The 19,251-nt window shown below is 35.8% G+C and overlaps 1 protein-coding gene and 1 long non-coding RNA gene across 7 annotated transcripts in view; one reads left to right on the top strand and one right to left on the bottom strand.

The window, feature by feature from the left end:
* The window catches only part of CNTN5 (contactin 5), a 591,904-nt gene that overhangs the window by 527,195 nt on the left and 45,458 nt on the right, over positions 1–19,251 (bottom strand). The gene's annotated exons all lie outside the window — the stretch shown is intronic.
* LOC110470011 (uncharacterized) overlaps positions 14,560–19,251 on the top strand; it is a 32,036-nt gene continuing 27,344 nt past the window's right edge. Inside the window, exon 1 of the long non-coding RNA XR_002465338.2 lies at positions 14,560–14,618. This is a non-coding gene — a long non-coding RNA (uncharacterized LOC110470011). The remainder of the gene's footprint in view (positions 14,619–19,251) is intronic.

The following is a 19,251-nucleotide window of genomic DNA, read 5'->3' as shown; positions in this document are numbered from 1 at the left end:
TTTGCAAATAGCATGGTACTAATAAAATTTTAGTTATAAAGATAAATTATTGTGCAGAACTTATTTTTCAGTCTTATAAGTATACATTGTAGAAATTTGTACACACTAACATCTAGGAGAAAATGTATTTAGTGCTTTGGGAAGTAATTATGAATACAGATTTTCTCATATGTGATTTTAATTAAAACACCTTAACTTTTTATAAATCCTCTGGGGGAAAAAAAATAACCAATAAAAATGGATAGGATAAAGCTTTCAGAGCAAGTAAAAATCTCAAAGCTGAATTCTTCTCAGCATGGAAACTCGTCATGGAAGGAAAATTCTAAAACCGGTATGAATTTCCAGAGCTGTGAAACTATGTGGGCTGATATGAGCTGCAGCTTTTTTTTTTGTTTTCCAAATCAAATCATTAAGTTAGATTATTGATTCATTTGTTTTACCATGAGCAATGCTTCTTGGGGTATTCTATTACAGGGAAAATATGAAGTAAGTTAATTTCTATCAAAAAAACTAGATCTGTGAGTGAATATACATTTTTCTAGCAATTTGGAATGTCAATTTTAGCAAAGCGAAGAGAGGAAGCAGCAAGCTCATGTTCTGCCAAATGCACAACTGTAGGAAAGAAAAGAACATGTACAAATATATATACATATATTTGGGTGAGTACATCTTCAGAGAGGTGGCTTTTACACAGACAGCCTGAAGCACTTCAGTGAAACATAACTTTCACTTCTTAAAGCTCAAGAGGCTTTAAAGGTTTCCTAGATTAGGCAGCCAAAATCATTAATCTCCTTAGAAAAATTTGGCAAACCACTGAATTCTTATTGACACAAGAACTAGGAGGTAGCAGACTCAATTAACAAAACCATTTCTCTCCTCTGATGGCTATGCTCTTTCTCTCTGAAATCACTAGGGTAACACTGACTTTATTGCAATCACAGAGAAAGAGCTAATGTTTCAGGATGGGAACAAACAGGTATTGATAAAATAAGAACTGAGTTAAGCCTGAATCCAAATGTGAACTCATCGTGCTTTGCAGGTTTGGGTGAGCTGCAGCCCTGCTCCTGATCCTGACTCTGGCAGTCCAAGGCTAACCAAGGCTAGCCCTGGATGCAGCACTCAGTGCACTCAGACCCAGCAGTGGGAGAAGGAGAGATCCATGCCCTCACTTGCTCCTAGCCACCCCTGTGCTGGGGAAGGAAGGGGACACTAAAAGAAGCAAGGCCTTACAAGGGAGTGTGATACCAATCACTGCGATGAGACCGTGTGGTCTCACCTCTGACTTTCTGCACCTTTAAGGTACAGCAGACAGCTTGGTTAGTAATGGCTTTGTTAATTACCTTATGGAGAAGCAAATCAATTATTTTGATGTACCTGTTGTTCATCAGATATTACAAAGATGTCCACAAATAAAATAAGGGATCCTAACTTTGTAGGTTATAGGGAATTATTGGACATGAAAAATACAATTCGGTTTCCATAGACACTTTCAGATCGACATTTTTCATTCACAGTACAGCTGATTTTCACACCTATTTGCTGGTAAACTGTGCTCTGCAAATAATCCCAGCAGGACAAGTAAGCTCCTATTTACTCAGCAAAAGCAAGGATGGCTGTATTTGACCATTTTCATTCCTTCACATCACCGGTTTTATGGTCTATCACCTTCACAGCATTTTCCTTTCACACTATACCTCACAATCTCAAACAAAACTTGAAAAAATACTTAAGCCCTGGGACTCAATAAGGTTTCTATCCTATTTGACACATCATTAAATCAGGCAAACTGTTGTCTAATGGGTGTTTTCTCAAGACATATTTTCTTCACAAGTTCCTTGGCTTCAGCTCTTAAGCCCACCTAATGATTGAAGCATTTTTAGCCATACTTTGTATACTGGACTTAAGTTAAAAAATTGAATGAGAAAATAAATAAATTTAGCAGAAGAAAAAAATACTGAAAATGAAATTATGGAAAATATTGAAAGGTTAATTGAAATATATATTTTTTGCTAGAAATAAACCTCATATGCATGCCTGTCCTAACTCACTCACTTTTCCCTGGTTATGCTCTGTTTGTCTGTTACTTTAGTTTACCAAAGCATCCCTGCAAATAATGAGGGATTAAATTCTAATTAAAATGTAGAGCCAATGAAGATCGGGTTAAGTTAAATTCACTGCCTGTCCCATCTAAATCTATATGAAGAGGAAGAGTCACACTCTGTGTGAGACAACTCTGCTATGCTTTGCTTATTTAAGAGCGATTATGTTTTTCAAACACAAGAGCTTTAGAAAGGTTTAGTAAACTGAAAGAGAACTGTTCATTATTATTAAGCTAGATATGGATTTAATGGGTTGGTAATAGTTTTTCTCCTCTCTCTTTCAGGATCTGGAGAACACAGAGTGCTGCTAGTGGGCAGCATAGCTATGACCTCCATGTCTTCTCTGCTTTATACTGATAATGTAAAGCATCACTCTGTCCCTGTACAAATTAACAGATGTTAAATTAGCTACTAGAGAGTTTTCTTTAATGAAATAAAATATGTAATATTTTAATCAACAAAAATTAATAAAAATCAAGATAAAAGTGACAGAATTCAAAGTTAAGCAGTGTACTCTCATTGCAATCTATGTATAATCAAAGTCTCTTAACCTACATCTCTTGCATACAGAAAGAAATACTCACAACTAAAGTATTAAAATAAAGAAGACTAATATTTGATTCAGAGTTCTGTTGAATATTCTTGTATTTTTTTTATACATCTTCCCATGCTTTTAAAAGCAAACCTTAATTTCTGAAGCTTCTCAGGTATAGTTTCTTCCTGATTTGTGTTTAAGCTTCATCTCCATATTTATTGGACTGTGAGATAAAAGATTTTCATCACCTCATAAAATAAGCTATACATTTCAGCATGTATATAATACCAAATATTAGATAATCAATTAGGAAAATATATCCTTATCTATTCTTGTATAATGGTGTCTGTATGTCATGGGTGCAAGGTATTGTATCATGTAATCAGCTTTTCCACCTGTAAAGTGGGGATAATTATTTTTTCTTTGCAAGTATCATGAGGTTTAGCTTAATAATTTCTGGCAATTGGTGTGAGATGTTCTTAATGAACTACATATTGTAAGTTGTAAAGTAAATTATCTCACTATGACAGAAATCAATCACTAGTAAATCCTTTCTATTGGATAATGAGGTAATTTTTTTTTTTTATTTCACTAAAATAGTCACATCGCTACCATATGTTGGAAATCTGAGACTACAGTATGGATCACAGAATGCCCCTGTGTAGACTCCAAAGGACTGAAAGAAGCTATAAAACAAACTATGACAAGTTTTATTTTTTTTTTTGTTATACTTACATTTATATCAATAATGTTATTCTAGAAGACCATTTATTATCCTAACTATGGCATAGAATAAGCCCATGACTCTCCTTATGAAGTGTTGTTGTGATGTTGAATAATTAATGAAATGCTATCTTTAAATAAAAAAAAAGTGATTTTATACCCATGAACTTTATACTTGATTGCAACAGTATTTTTTCCATTGGAATGATTACAATTCAGAATTTGCCAATTTTGGATTTGAGTCCATTAAGCGTCACATTTGTCAATGATTTTTAAGTAGACACATAAGGATGGATATTTAAGTTAGCATGTGAAGAAGACAGAAAACTGACACTGATTTGTGAGGCTAAAACCCCACATACCTGAATGCATAGATCTCTTCTACACAGGCACTATACAGGCACTTGTCTTTTATTCAAAATTCAATTTGCTTATTCTACCATTCTCTGTTAATGACATGAAACATGCAACAGTATTGAATGGTGTTTGTGGACATCTAGAAAAGCAAGCCTCTTCCAAGAGTGGAACACATACTTTCATAATATGGGAAATTCAAGCTTTCACATCATTAGTGGAGTTTTAGACCATATGCTGCTGAGCTCAGAGGTAGCCAGGCTGAGCTTTCTGTGTCAAACTCATTATCTCTCAAAACAAATGTAGTCTCATGCTTTCTGAAAACAGGAGATGAAAGTCTCAGCTTTCAGTCAAAGTCTGGTTTGTTCATAATTAGGACCCATAACAGCGTAGAGCACAGACTTTTTTTTAATCAACTTTTTTTCCTATTGTATCAAGGATCTTTCAAGTTTCTCTCTCATTCTTGATATTTTATTGCCAGCAGTTACATGTGTACAGCAGTTTTAATAGGAAGGAGAAATATCACTGGAAGGTGGTTACTTTTAACTGATTTGATTAGGTAGTATTTGAATGTCTCCCTGCATTCTCTCAGCATAAAATAGTTAGTTTCAAATTAATGAAAAATTTAGATTTGCACTGTTAATGGAATGCTTTTATAAGAAAATACAATTACCTAAGAAATGGAGAAGGATTCCTCACTTCCAAAACCAGGTATTTCTTCCTCCCCAACCTCCTATTGCTTTCTACTCTATAACTTGTTTTTCTTGTTTATTGCATCTGATCCTCCCTATGTTTCTTTGTATTAGTTTTCTCTCTTACTTTATTAATTGCACTATATTAACTTCACAGCTAAGGTCAGTTCCACCCCAGTATGCCAGGGACAAGCCTAACTCTGCAAACAGCATTCCCCATAGGAACCATAAGCAGTTTTCAAGGCTGTGATCTTTGTGTACAGAACTGAACAGCCAAATATTCCTTCCTGATAAACTCACGAGTTTCCTCTTTACTTAATATAGTTGTCCTAATTCAGACTGCCATCCTTAACAGCGTAAGTCATCATTAATCACAGAAATAGGAATTTCCTCATACTATGACTAAGAGGGCAAGCATAATCTTCTCAGGATTTTGTCAGATAATTTCACTGTTTTGATAGCCCTGAAACTTTATAGATCACTTTAAACTGTATTAAAAAATGATTTAATGAGACATAAACTTCTAAGTATCTGAGCCATCAAAGAAAGCAACTCTTAGGAGGCTAAGTAGTTCAGTACTGTAAGAGCTGAATGATATACAACTAACTTCATAGTCTGTGTCACACCATTCCTTCACAGGAAGCCTGGGACAGAGAATTGAATTTGACCTTCACAGACTCAGTCAAGGACCTGATGCCACTTGCTGGACATCTTCTAAATAAACATTTCCTTAATCCAGTCAAGCCCATGTCCAGCGTTTGCCAAGATTCCCAATTTCATGCATAAGCAAATTCTGTGCTAAACATGTATGGGCCGACTCCTAATGCTTAGCAGAGTCTGTGTAATTCCGTGTCAGAAGAGCTTTTAAAATGTATTGGCTTTTTTGTTCTTTAGAAGTATGGCTGTGAATAATTTAATTTCTGAGTATAAATGGAGGTGAGTGTTTGTAAAAGCTGTGTTAAACCAAGGTTGGATAATCTCCTCAAGCTTTTACTGTAATCAGTAGAAGGAGAAGCTCCTATGGAGGATGTCAAAATAGGTGCTTTTCTCTGTGCTAAGCCTGCAAGAAGCCAGGGAAGGTTAGATTTGCAAGGACATAGTAAATCTCATGAACAATTAAGACTAACTCTATGGTAAACTCTAAAATGCCAAGACAGAGTTCTTCTCCTCATCCATTATTTAACTAGTGAACTAGCTGAATTTCAAAGAAAGATGCAGCTATAGTTATACTGCAACACAAATTCCTTTGTCTAAAGCCAAACCTCAGCTTTTTATAAAAGTGGTCTCTCTGGAAGTCACAGATTTGTTTCTGCCTTAAAATTTCATATTATATGTATGTGTGTGTGTGTGTGTGTGTGTGTATGAGTGATATTTTTTCAACAAACTTTTCTGTTTTTCTTGAGAAGTTCAACACCCAAAATAGAAAAAAGAAATTGCCATTTCACCATGCGCATTTCCCATCTCCTATGAATCCTAAGCAATCAGACCTCCTGATAAAAGTAAAATAAATGTTGAAAATTAAAAGAAACAAATGTTTTTGTTTTGGTTTTAGCTAGATAAAGAGTCCTTCATTGCAAATGCAATATGCAAGGTAAAGTTAGTGATACTCGGCTGGTAATATACTTCAGTTCATAACTGAAGCAGAAAAAGATATTTTTTAGACAATAACCAGTAAAACTTATCAGAGAGGGAGAGGGTCTGTGCATGATTTCAGCAAAACAAAGGAGAGAGATTTTCTGTGCAAAAGAGGGCCACATAATCCTCTGGATTATGACTTCTGGAATCAGGACAATCACTGTTTGCAAGTGAGCTGGAGTTACAGACTGGTACTGGTGCAGTAAATGACTGTGGCACTTGTTGTCGCCTCCTGCCCAGTGGCTGCCCAGCACCCCACCTCTCTTGCTTCTTAAACAGAAATAACTTGAGAAGTTCAAAACTATAGTAATTACAACCCTTCCACTACATAGATAAATATTTCAGAAGTTTTTTTTTACTTTTTAAAACTATTCTACAGAAGCCTACTGTGTGACTAGTAAAAGAAAGGTAAAAATAACAAGGTTTTAAATAACACGAAGTAATCCTTAATGTGTGGTTCACAAAAGTAGTTATCTTAACTGTGCTTGGATGATCAAGAACGCTTGATATGTAGCATTTGGATAGTGAAAGGTAGTGAACAGGGTACCACGTTGTCAGCATACTTCATGTGGTTTACATAAATTACATCAGTTTTACAATATCAACTTTATAATTTTAGAAACTGATAATATAAAGTTAAATAGTTTTTTCCAAAAATATCAGCTTTCAAGGAAATTATACCATATTTTTAAACATAGAACATTAGGGAGAAAGATTGTTCTCTGTCATAGTGTCTCTTAAAAGCTTTGATCTAAAAAAATATTTGATTTATGGTTAAGGAAAGAAACCCAAGTTTGCAATGAAATGGTACCATTTTTTGATCTCTGACACATAAATGTTGTTTCATAGAGGATTTATATAGAAAAGAAACATACTTTAAAATGCCATCACTAACTGGCTTCTGAAAGAACATATATTTCAGGTTTGAACAACAAAATTGTTTTTCCATGTATAAACATTCATTTAGGTCCCACTCCCACACAGAACTGACTCCTCTAATAAAGAGTATGACTCACACAATTGCTGGTGAAAGATATTGACTTTTCTTTCCAGAACATCAGACAAGCATCAGAAACTACAAAGTTATTAACTAAGATATATCACAAACTAGGTCTGTATCCACAGACCTCAGAATAGCTTCAGTTCAATAATTACTGAGCTCTTCACATCCTTTCTGGGTGCAAGACTGGTTTTTTTGGTTTTATTTTAATTACAGTAAACTCACTAATATAATTTGCTACCTCAAAAGTTGCATTTTAAGTACCCGGTATTGACTCATCTAAAATCTGAATTTATCCGTTAAGTGAAAATCAGACAAAACACACAAAATCTCTTTTTTTTTTTCTTAGGTAACTTCCAGAAACTTTTCTCTTACTTTTTTTCTCTTTCATATTTTCTGAGACAAGAGTCTTTCTAGTGCTAATACTTTTCATTCCCTGAATCACAGATATGTCTTTCCCTTTTCCCATACTACCCTTCTTACCAGCTTTTCAAGAAGATACCTAATCTTGAGCCTACCCCCAAAAGACCAGGGTTCTGAGATAGCTCTTCCTATCCTCATAACATCTTGACTCATATGCTCTGATTTACTCTGCTATCAATCTGTCACAAATATTTATATTGAAGGAGCTGCATGAAAAGCAGCATGACCAGCAGGTCAAAGAAGGTGACTATTGTTGTGAGACAGTATTTGTGCAGCCTGGAGAAGAAAAAGCTCCATAAGACCTTATGGCACCTTCCAGCACCTAAAGGGAGAGACAAGAAGGCTGGAGAAGAACGTTTGACAAGAACATGTAGTGATAGGAGAAGGGGGAACGGCTTCAAACTGAAAGATGGCAAGTTTAGATTAGATGGTAGGGAAAAATCCTTTACTGTGACAGTAGTGAGGCACTAGCATAGGTTTGCCAGAGAAGCTTCCCCATTTCTGGAAGTGCTCAAGACGAGGTTGGATGATGAACCTGGTCTAGTGGAAGGTGCCCCGGCCCACTCAAGGGGGTTTGAACAAGATGATTTTTGAGGTCCTTTTCAACCCAAACCATTCTATTATACTATGATTTCTCAATGATCTCAAGCATAATCCCTTAGGAAACCGTGCATATCAAAGGGGTTTTTTGCTTGTTAGGTACCAAAACTGATAAATTAATATTCAATTATAAGTTTTCAGGTAATGTTTCAGAGTAGGAAGATATGTAGTTATGCATGGTCACTTAACCGTATTTACAGGAAAAACATCCCTAGAATAGTGCATTTATGCTACAAACAAGTGAATTCATGAATGTTTCAGTGCTGCTACTCTCATAGCCAGCCGGATCTGTATTTATAGTGCCAAATGGGAAAAGCGTGTACAGTGATTTGCAGGCATGTAGAAACCCAGTCACAGGTGCTCGGAGGACTAGGAGTGCCACAGCTGTTAGTTTGTCAGGGGCAAGGTCTGTTAATGAAACTGAATTGCTTGCTTATGGCAAATAAGCCTTGCATGTGAATAAACTGACTGTGGCACAACAGTGGCTGAAAACCAATATGATAGAAAAAATGTTGGATATAAAACACTGACCTGGGGGACTCAGATGCAGAGTTATGCCTAATTAACGTGAGTAGAGTCAAACATGCAATTCAAACAGCATCTGTTAGAAAACAAAGCAACTGAAAAAGCATTTAGTTTTACACTGAGTTTTAGGAATCATTCACTTCAGGCAGGTTAACTGTGTTTGTCATGTAACTCCCAGGCATTTTTCCATGCTTTGATAATAGCAAGGTATCTATGGGGCACTTAAATACAGAATGCCTTGAAACAAAGGCATTTAAGTCCTTCCTGGAGAGCCAGCTGTGGTTATTCCTGAGTTTTTATCACAGAAGCTGAGATCAGAATAGGAAAAAGTCATATTTCCCCTGAATCCTGCTGCCTCTTTTCTTTTGCTAAAAGTTCTTTCATCTAAAATGGGAAAAGGACTACAGTATCACAGTACATCCAACTGAGAGAATTATAAAGTTCAACTCATGCTTTGAAACTCCCACATTGGTGGTAGGAAATTCACTGCTCAGATTTTCATTCTCCTTTCTTTTACATTTTTTTCCTTTCTCACAGGTACATTGATGCCAACTCCTGCAAGTCAGGTATCAGTCTCATAGCATGTAAGTAACTGACTCACTGAGGCGCAGTGCAGTCTCCCCCTTGGCTTCAGCATGCTTCCAAACAAGTAAGAAACTTCCTCTTTGTGGCAGTTTCCTCTGCTGAGGAATTAAAAAACAACACAGGAGAGAGAGGGAAGAGGCAGGGAACATGTGATGCTTTCCATCTGCACTCTTCTCACTGCATTATTTATACTAATCTGAAAAATTTAAATAAGTAATATTCCCCCCTTTTATTTCTCTGTGATTGATGCTCAAGAATACTGCAGAAGCATATTTAATAACACTGAGTTATTAGATTTGCTTATACAAATCTGAGTGATTGTAAGTACATAGATCCTAATTAACTCTTCATCCCTGGTTATGTAACTAGAAAGTGCCAGAAGACACTTGCTTTGTTACAGGAAAACCCAATAAAAATATTGTGGAACTCATACAGCAAATAATCATTAGTCTGAATAGAAGAATATCTTCAAAAAAAACCAAAACAAAACAGAAAAGCAAGGAAAGCTCATTAAACCTTCCTAGGACACTACTGTGTTATCTACATGTAAAACTGTTTGTGTGATTTTGTAGCAATGCTTTTTTTCCCAAAGACATTAAAAGACTACAACTTTTTCCTTCTTGTTTTTATTAAATAAGGTACTTTTTGTCTTTGTTCTCTGTTAGTCACAGAATTGGTCACAGATCTCCAGCACAGATGTCCAATATTATATGCAAAACAATACAAAAAAAAGACACTCAAAAAGATAATCTTAAAAGCAGAGTTGTTTAGAACTATCAAGTACTGAACAAAGAAGAATGAATGGCTGACATATTTATGAGTTTTTTCTTTATGATGATTTTTTTCTGTTTGTTTTAAATGCCGTTTGAGGTTTTGGTCACTTTTCTTTATCCTTTTTACAAAACTCCAAAGTCATTTTGATTACTGAATGTGATTCTTCTCATCTGTCATTATTAAAGCCATGTTTCACACTATTTTTCTCAGAAGTCATTCCTCTCCTCTCTTCTAGTTTGAGAAGACATCTGGAATGAAAGTTTGAATATTTTTGTATAAGCCACTTTATAAATATCCTAAGTCTCAGCATCATAGGACCTGGAGAAAGACTCTAGTGATGTCTTTTTCTTATCATTTCCCTTTCTCAATTTAATGCACAAAAATACATCACGTGTTCTTCAATACTGAACATGCTAAAACAACTCGCTGAAAGCTGACTGAAAACTTTGCCAAAAAGCTAACTCCTTCATTATTACAACAACATATTATCATAAGTATATATACACCAGACTTTTCAACTCTTAATAGCTAATTCTGTGAAGTTTAAAAACAGGGACTTAAGGGCTTGATTTAAAGGCTTGTATTTTTCATTTATTTCACAGTGTTTGGACTAAAGGTCAGCTGCATTAAAAAAATACCATGCTACAGATAGCATGTTAGCATGAAGAAATTCTAGACAATACACAAGAATTTTGGTAGCTCTCTGAGGGATGACAGGACGCAGAGCACATGGTGTGAGATGCAGAGGAGGGCCAGCCAAAATGCCTGACCTCGTGGCTTGACATCAAAGTGTCAGCAGCACTTGGGGACACAAGACACAGCCACCACACTGCACAAAGTCAAAGGTATAAACAGCTGTGAGAGAAGCTTCTACATGCAAGAAACACAGAGTCTGTGGACTTTATGATTCACTTATTCAGCATCACTTAAATAATTAACTCAGTTAACTGAAATATCACCAAATATCACAAGCTACCTGAAAGGATATATAAAGCTGAGAAAATAGAAACCATGTTCCTACACAGCAATTAATCCATGGAATGTTTTTCTTTCAGCTATGGCATATATTTTCTGTGATGGAAGACCTGGGGAGTATTCAGGACAGGAGCTAGCTCTGTCAAATTTTCCTCTGAATAAAAAAATCACTTGCAAGAGAGCTACAAAATCTTTGTATGTTGTCCCTTTAGCTACAAGTTATACATTATAAGAGATTTGCAGAGGGTAAAAACATCTGCTAAATCAGACTGATGTAGCAAGATTGTGAAATTCCAGGTCTTAAGGTTAGTTTTCATCCTAGCTCTGTAAAGTTCTAGTATTTTGGTTTTGCTTTTTTTTTTCCCTGAATTTGTAATTCTAAATAAGTTTGCTTCAAAAAACATTTCAATAAGACAATTTTAAGCACTTCATAGTCCTCTGAATCAAAATAAAGAAATTATCCTGCTCAGTTTAATTTAAAATCAGGTTTAATATTAAGCTATATTTTGAGTATCGCACTGCTAAAATTAATAAATTCTGATGTTTTTGATATCCTTAGTTTTTATCTTTGCTAATACATATAAAGTTGTATTTCTCATGAAATGGTATTGAAGTTGTATTTCTGTCAGAAGGAGCTCTACAACGTGCTCTCAAGAGATACTGAATTTCTGTTTGCCACATGCAATAAAAGAAAACAACAAAGAAAAATTCAAAAACACCCCAAGACTGCAAGTCATTCACAGTTTTTAATAAGTCAGAGTACTGATAAGAAAATTCTATTTTAAAATTTTTGATGTTTCAAAATTAAATTCTTTACATGAGTCAAAAACTTAGATGTTCTTGGGCTTAATGACATTTTGGTTTTTCTTGGACTTTTTTCCTCATTAAAAATCTGAATTTGAAAAAAACTGCAGCTTCCTTTGGGTAAACAAACAAGCAAAAAAGAAAATAAAAATATGTTTGTGATATTAAATTCCTAGCTAGTTACCTTGGAAGCATTTTACATCCACTTTGTGTTAACTAGCACAGGCTGGTAGAGGAATATATGTGAGTATATAAGAAGCTAGCTCTATTAATAAGCACATAAATTTAAGTAGAAATGCCAAGGAGCAATCTTCATTTCTTCAACAGGCTATTATATTGTGGAAATGTGTTTTCTAGCTGTTGTGCCTGTCTAGACTGCTATCAGCAGCTTGTATTTGTTATGAAAGCCTGCAGCTGGTCCATGCAAAGTTTGCTGTTTTGCAGCCCATCTGCTCAGAAGAGATCTGTAACACTGCCCAGTTTGGAGTAACACTCCCTTATCATTGCAGTTGTAGTTCCTAAATAGAAATCTGAAATAATGATGGTTGCTTTCTACTTTAGATCCCAGTACATTTTTTCCTGTACAGACAAATGGCTATCTGGCAGGTGGAACCAGAGGCCACTGAGAATCAAGCACAGCAGGCTGGGGAGTAGCATCCTTTCATTTCTGTGGCTTTGATCCCTGTAGTCTTACTAAAACTGTGATGCTGAATATTCTTAGGAGATGAGAAGGTGGCAATGAAGATAAGTCAAGTGTGAACAAATGGACGTGTTAAACTCAGAAGACAAAAATAGAAGTTGGTGCCTGGAACTACATGCACTATACACAGCTAACGTGCTTCTTCCTGAGCAAGACCTGAACTTGATCTTAACTTGAGGCCAAATTGCAAGCTCAGCACACTTTCTAGCAGCAGTCATTAGCTGTCTCATTAGTAAAAGTTCAAGAAAACCCACATCCACACTGTCCTTAATTTAAACTGATAGTAGAATTATTTTCCATTTTCTACCCATCATTTGATATTTTGAAGGGAAAAGCTGGACTCTAGCTCATTTTGATTAAGTCTTTTCTGATATAAAAATGCCACCACTTTCTGCCAAATAAGCAAACTGATTTATATTTTTATAAATTTATCTTGTTGTTTTGGGATCTGAACTTACCCTTACTGACATCAACCACTGCTGATTTAAAAAATGCAGCATGAACTATCATTGCATTTATACAACTGTCATCAGTAATGAAATAATTGTTCTTTTTTAGGTGTAGGTTCAGTAATATGGCTCTGCAGTGGACCACCTGCTCTTACTCAAAGTCCTGCACGTGTCAGTGCAGTGCTGATAGAGCCAGCAGAAATGGTGCACTGTTGATCAGGAAGAAGGGTTAGTGTCCCTCAGCAGCCTATGACACCTCCTTGCACAGATCATTATTGCATACTTGGTTTTCTACTGTGGTTTTTCCTTGGTTTTCTCTCTTGCATGCTTAGCTGTGACTGCAGGCACCTGCTTCTGTTTTCTTGTTCCTGTTATAATTTGATTTCTGCTATAAACCTCTCTTGCTTCTGATCACATTTCTACACAGATTCTTAGCCTGGGAAAGCTCTTAAACTTCTCTGTCTCAAGACTGTGAATCCATGTCTCCACCTCTGCTTTTAGCCTTATAACCATCAGGACCAGTCATATAGGTTTCTAGCATGATGAACCTGATATAAGCACATTATGGTGTACAATTTTAAGAAACCAGATCAACAACAACAAAAAAACTAAATAAAGCAAGGTATTTCAATTCCAGAAATACACTATATACTAGCAATTGAATAATTTTATGCCTGTAAACTCAGAATTCCTGAAATTTTAAATTGGAATAAAAGCTCTAATGGAATATTACTATGTAGTGGTTGATATAGAACTTAAAATAAGGTATCATTAGGCCCTTTCTAAGATCAATCCAGTTTGCATGGAAAATATGTGTATTATTCCCTTAAGGATTGTATTTATAGAACAGATGGTCCATCTACATAGCATAGAACCTGACGGGTAAACTCTGCTCTCACATATGGTTTTTCTGGGGCCTTGTTGATGTAACTATCGGGGTTTGTTGCATGTGTATGTTTTCAAAGTGTCTGAGAAACAGCAAAGGATTAATTGTAACCCACAAGTATATTTCTTCTATAGCATGATGCTAAATATGTATTTTGTGCCCCAGAGCAAGATAGGAGGTTATGTAAAAATATATGAAAATATATGTGCAGTGTGAGGGGAATTGAACTGTGTTGGAAGATCAATGCATCGAGCATGTCTAAGAGCAGAAACATGGAATAGTTCCTTAGAAAAGAAAAAAAGTGGTAGTCAGCAAACCTTAGTAAAAACAGAATAGGGAACACAGCTGGCCTTCTTTCTGCTGCTTTGAGTTACCTGCATTGCTGGAAATAGAGAAAAAAGACACACCCTCCTCTCTTCAAATAGAGGAACTTTTGCTTTTTCTGCCTTTTGCTACTCTGTAGAAAGGAATAAAGGACGGGAAGGCATCTCAAAGACTCTTCTGTGATTTACATGCCCTACACAGGCAGTATCTGACCTTTAATTTGGCTAGATGTTCATTGATTAGGACTGAATCTCATTAAGACACAATCTACTGGGGGTGGTGCAAGAGAAAATATAATATTGATTAAAAAATAAAATAATCCTCCTTTCTCGCTCACCCTCCTGACTGACTTAGTTCATAATTAGCCTTCTCATCTAGCTTTCCTCCTACATGTTATATAGCTGTCAGTCAGACAGGAAGCAAGATCATAAGAATGCAATTAGAAATTTCAAATTAGCAGTCAAGCACAGACATGGGATGGATGAACCTGCATCATGCCCAGTATGTCATTTGACTGAAGTGTGATCACAGTAATGTGAGTTAAAGATTTTTATTTCAACATAAAAATATGAATGCTATTATGCATATGATACAGTTTAGGAATTGCATCACATTTTTATTATACAGGATAACCATAAGAATCAGCTGATATGCATCAGTACATAAGGCCATTTTTGCCCTAAAATTTAAGATTGAAAAGGTTATTTCTGTTTACTATGGGAATACGTTACAGCAAAAGCATTAAAAAGCAAATTTGGCCACAATTGTCTCCGTGTTAGCACTGTAGAAAGGAATTGAATGAGAAAGGACAGCCTTTTCCTTTCTCTTCCTTTTCCTGATCTTGTAGAAAGGTACAGTATCATGATAAAGGTTCAGAAGTAATGAGACAATACGAGGCTATTCCCAAGCTAAATCTAGGCTTTCTAAAAAGTGACTGCAGCAACAACAGTGTTTAAATGAGTTTAGATTAGCTTTGCTCAAGTTGTATTTGAGACTAGCAGCATCTGTTTTGGGATTTACAAGATTTTCAAGTTCTAATATAACAATTACTGTTGTATTTATTTGGGTTCTAACTTAATTGTTGGCAATTTTTTTGAGAGGGCTCTTTATAGAAAAAAAAAAAACAAACAAGTAGCAGATTTGGTGTATTAGCAAGGTAATTTTCTTTCTGATAGAAGAATTAATTTGAGCTGACCTATTACAAACATCACTGGTTTATTCTTTGGGCTCTTCATAATGATCAGTCACTGAGAAATGAGCACAGAAAGCCACAGTAAGCAACTTCAGCTGGCATTTACCACCACTGAGTTCACTGAGGTGATGCTCTTCTGCTCTCTGCCATGATCTGGGTAAAGCTCAATGTTCAATACGTTTTATTTCTATTGACCATTTAATAGATTGCTGTGTTTCCCTGTTCATAACCCAGAGTTTCAAAGGAGTTCAGTGTTGTATGGTCTTCCTAAAAGGTTTTAATCAAAGCCAGCATCTCACCCCAGTTCATTCGATAAAAGAGAAACAGCAATCCACCTTTGAGGAAAAGGAACTGGAGACAAATCAGAATCTAAAATGATGGAGTCTGGTAGAGGAAATATGAGTTTCAGAGCTTCCACTGGGGTTTACGCATTGCTTGGCCCTGTGAAAACAGAAGAAACACTTCTTCACAAGGAACTTTCAGATGTAGTTTTTTCTTCCCATCATCATCAGTTTTTACACTGTGGGGACTTCTGGTGCCAGGAAAATTTAAAGCCAAATAAAATTTTAGTGAAGAAAAAAATCATGGAAAAGCAAGGTCTTACTATTACTTGATTAATACAATGTGATACATAGATTGAGAAGGAGTAGTAAATTTAAAGCTCTTTAGAGGAACACAATTAATGTATTACTTGGAGTTTCATTTTATCTGCTCTGGTATTAAAAACACCCTGTTCTACCCCATTTCTTACTGAAATTCTGTTCAGATATTTACAGTTATTACTCTGTTTTAAGCTTGTTTTCAAAAACACTTGAGCTGATGTATGGCATTCTTTTAATTTAAATCCAAGTGGGCATTTGCTCTTTTACATTTTTCCCCATCACAGCAAGAGTTCAGGAGTTCTTTTATGTCATCTGTGTGGCATTTTAAAAGAAGAGCCTTGCCCCTAAGGTTTCTACTCCTAACTTGTACTGCAGACCATTTCTTCAGACCCAGGCATTTAAAAGAGATAATAGCTCTGGATCTGAGGGTACTACTCCCAGACCTTTTCTGTTCCTTTAGTCAAAATTGCTGTGTCTTTCTTAAAATTATGGTAAAATGAGACATCAGCTAGGATCTCCTTTGAGAAGTAGATAATAAAATCCACTGTTAAATTCACATGAAAATGTTCCTACAGATCATTCTATGCTCCACTTAACAATGTTGTTAGCATGTCATTAGAATATTTTTTTTAACTTTGAGGTTAGTGTATAACTTTCATTATAGAAATTAGCAAAGAATAAAAAATCTTGTAATTTCTTTTCTTCCTACGAGAAGAGCCCAAAAAACTGGAATAACAACTTTAGCAGGTATGAACAAAGCACAGTACACAACATTGCAAGTACTTGTTGGGAAAGACCAATAGAAAAATATGCACCACTAAGATCTGAGAAAAGAAAAATGTAGGTGAATATATTCTTAGTGCTGAGGAGCTAATTAATAAAATAAGTTATTTGGTTTCTGTGCAATGGATGACACAAATACTAAAAAAAGACGGAAAAAAGTCAACTTTTGTATGTTGTAGTTTAATGTTGAGAATGAGAGTTTAAAAAAAAGTAGAAATTCCATTTCTCTCAAGGAGAATAAGCATTAAATTTAGTAAGCAGAAACATTACCCTAAGGAGAGACTGAAACTCCAAAATGAGTTACATATCAAACACAAACTAATGCGTCATGCTAGATTTTTTTAAGCAGAAGCTGAAAAAAAAGAACCCCAACATCAAAGAAAGGAGAAAAATGCTGATCTTAACACACAAGTTTAATTATTTTTGAATACTATATTCACAGTTTGCAGGACCTGCCAAAACAGGAAAGTCCTCCCTCTCTCCTTCATCTTGTTTTTGTTTGTTTGTTATTATGAGATGTTAAAAATCTTTACACAGAGTTCCTATTTATTGTATGCAGTAGTTTTGAATCAAACATTTCCATATTCAGAAATGCTGATGGGCTTAAACCTTTTACAAGAAAGGGTAAGATACACAATATGAGATTTTGATAGTTAAATTATTTCAAGAACGTGTGTGTGCTAGTCAAATTATTTGATCTCTGGTTCAGTCTACTGTTCTAAATATAGAGGTATATATATTTACCCATAGATATATACTAATGAAAATGTGAGTTTGGTATTCCTGGCCCTAGCTTGGTTTACGTACGACACCTCCTCACAAACTTAATTACCATCTCTAGTAATTTGTTCGATTTTCAAATCTTTTAATTTAAAATTGTTCAGGTGCCAGCATCCTAGGGTTGTTGGTGTAGATTTACCACTGTCTGAAATATCAACAGCAGCAGCTCCTACTTTTGCAGAACTGGTATCCTGCATCTCTGTGGTTCCCTGGACATACCCTCTTTTTCTGACCAGCAGTATTTTCTGACTGCATTTCAGTATTATCACCTTTGACCCTTCACCTTTTTATCTGGAGTACAAACAACCAGAGAATACAGTGAACAGGGATGGCGAGGTGGGACAAGAACAGGTCTGATGCCGAGAGGTTGTGAGTGGCACTGCCGCAGCTGGTGAGACACTAGTGGTGCCACAGCAGGGACAAATTTGCAGGGCCAGTTTGAATGAGAGTTCCTGACACATCCTCCCAGTCCCCAATGCCTGGTGCAAACCCCTAAGACTGGGACATAAGCCACCTTCCCTGTGGGAGAGACACTGTTTGAAACAGAGTCACCAGCTGAAGGAGCAGTAGGAAGAGGTGAGCAAACTGCATCATCGAGAAGGGATGGACACGAATTGAGGGATCCTTTGGCAGAACCTGAACCCCATATTCTGTCTAAAGAATGACAGGTGGAAGCTGACCCTGATCAAGTAGAGGATACAGGATGCCAGGAAGCAGAAAGCCAGAAGCTTGAAACTTTGGTGACAGAAGGAGAAGCTTTCCCTGCTTTGCAGCTGTGCATTGACAGACTAGATATGAAGCACTGACAAAAGAAAAGAAGGAAAAAGTTTTTTCACATCACAGTGGAGAGATGTCTAAAGTTTGACTTGGATTTGGATGAGATATTTTGAAAAATTGTCTTCCAACATGAATTGTTCTAATTGTTCTATTGATTCTAATCAATGATTCTATGACACCAGTATCTTTGAAATTTCCAAACTGCAGTCACAGATCAATACTCAGGATAATTTGAATGAAATATATCCTACAAGCCAAATTTGACTGACTGCAGCAGTGTCAAGATTCCTGGAAATTCTGGACTTGGTGTTTCCATACTTCATGGCCCACTTTTCTTCCAGCAGATATCACATGACTTGAGCTAAGCATTCCAATCTCATTTTCTGATGTTTCAGGACACATCTCACCATGCTAACAATTATATTATATCCTGCTCCCATTTTATGTTTAAGAACTGTAAGCTTTTTCTGTCATTATAATACTGTGAGATTGGAACAATAAACATGCTATTTATAATTTTTATTATAAATGCTTCTCTTTTATAGAACTAGTAGTTCTTTGCAAACAGTGCTCTGAATCTTCTTTCAATATGTGCCTTAAAACCAGTTAAATTATTTGAATTATCTGTACATCTTAAATATCATGGACTCAATCACTGATGTTCATTCAGATTCCATGAAGAACATCTAATAAGAAGGAAACAATTCACCATTTCTTTCACCTGTGGAATAGTCTAATTTTAGAATACGTTAAAGCAATCTGAGTACATTAAAGAATAACTATGTCCCCATAATTAAAAATTAGTTTTTGCTTATTGCCATACCCCAGATTCTTTGATAACTCCTCCACAGGAGGTATAGTAGCTTTTGTCTTTTCCCATCTGAAGCTGTATATCACATATCCCCAGAGAACTTCTTTGTATTACCAGAAAATGAGAAGGAAAATAAAGACATCTGGTTTATAGGATCTGGGGTTTGCCAGTTGGCCTATGAATCATCTGTTCTGGGAATGATATCAATCCATCTTGTTAGATA

Source organism: Lonchura striata, chromosome 2, assembly GCF_046129695.1.
Source record: "Lonchura striata isolate bLonStr1 chromosome 2, bLonStr1.mat, whole genome shotgun sequence".
Lineage (NCBI taxonomy): Eukaryota > Metazoa > Chordata > Aves > Passeriformes > Estrildidae > Lonchura > Lonchura striata.
This window is presented reverse-complemented; position numbering and strand designations above follow the sequence as displayed.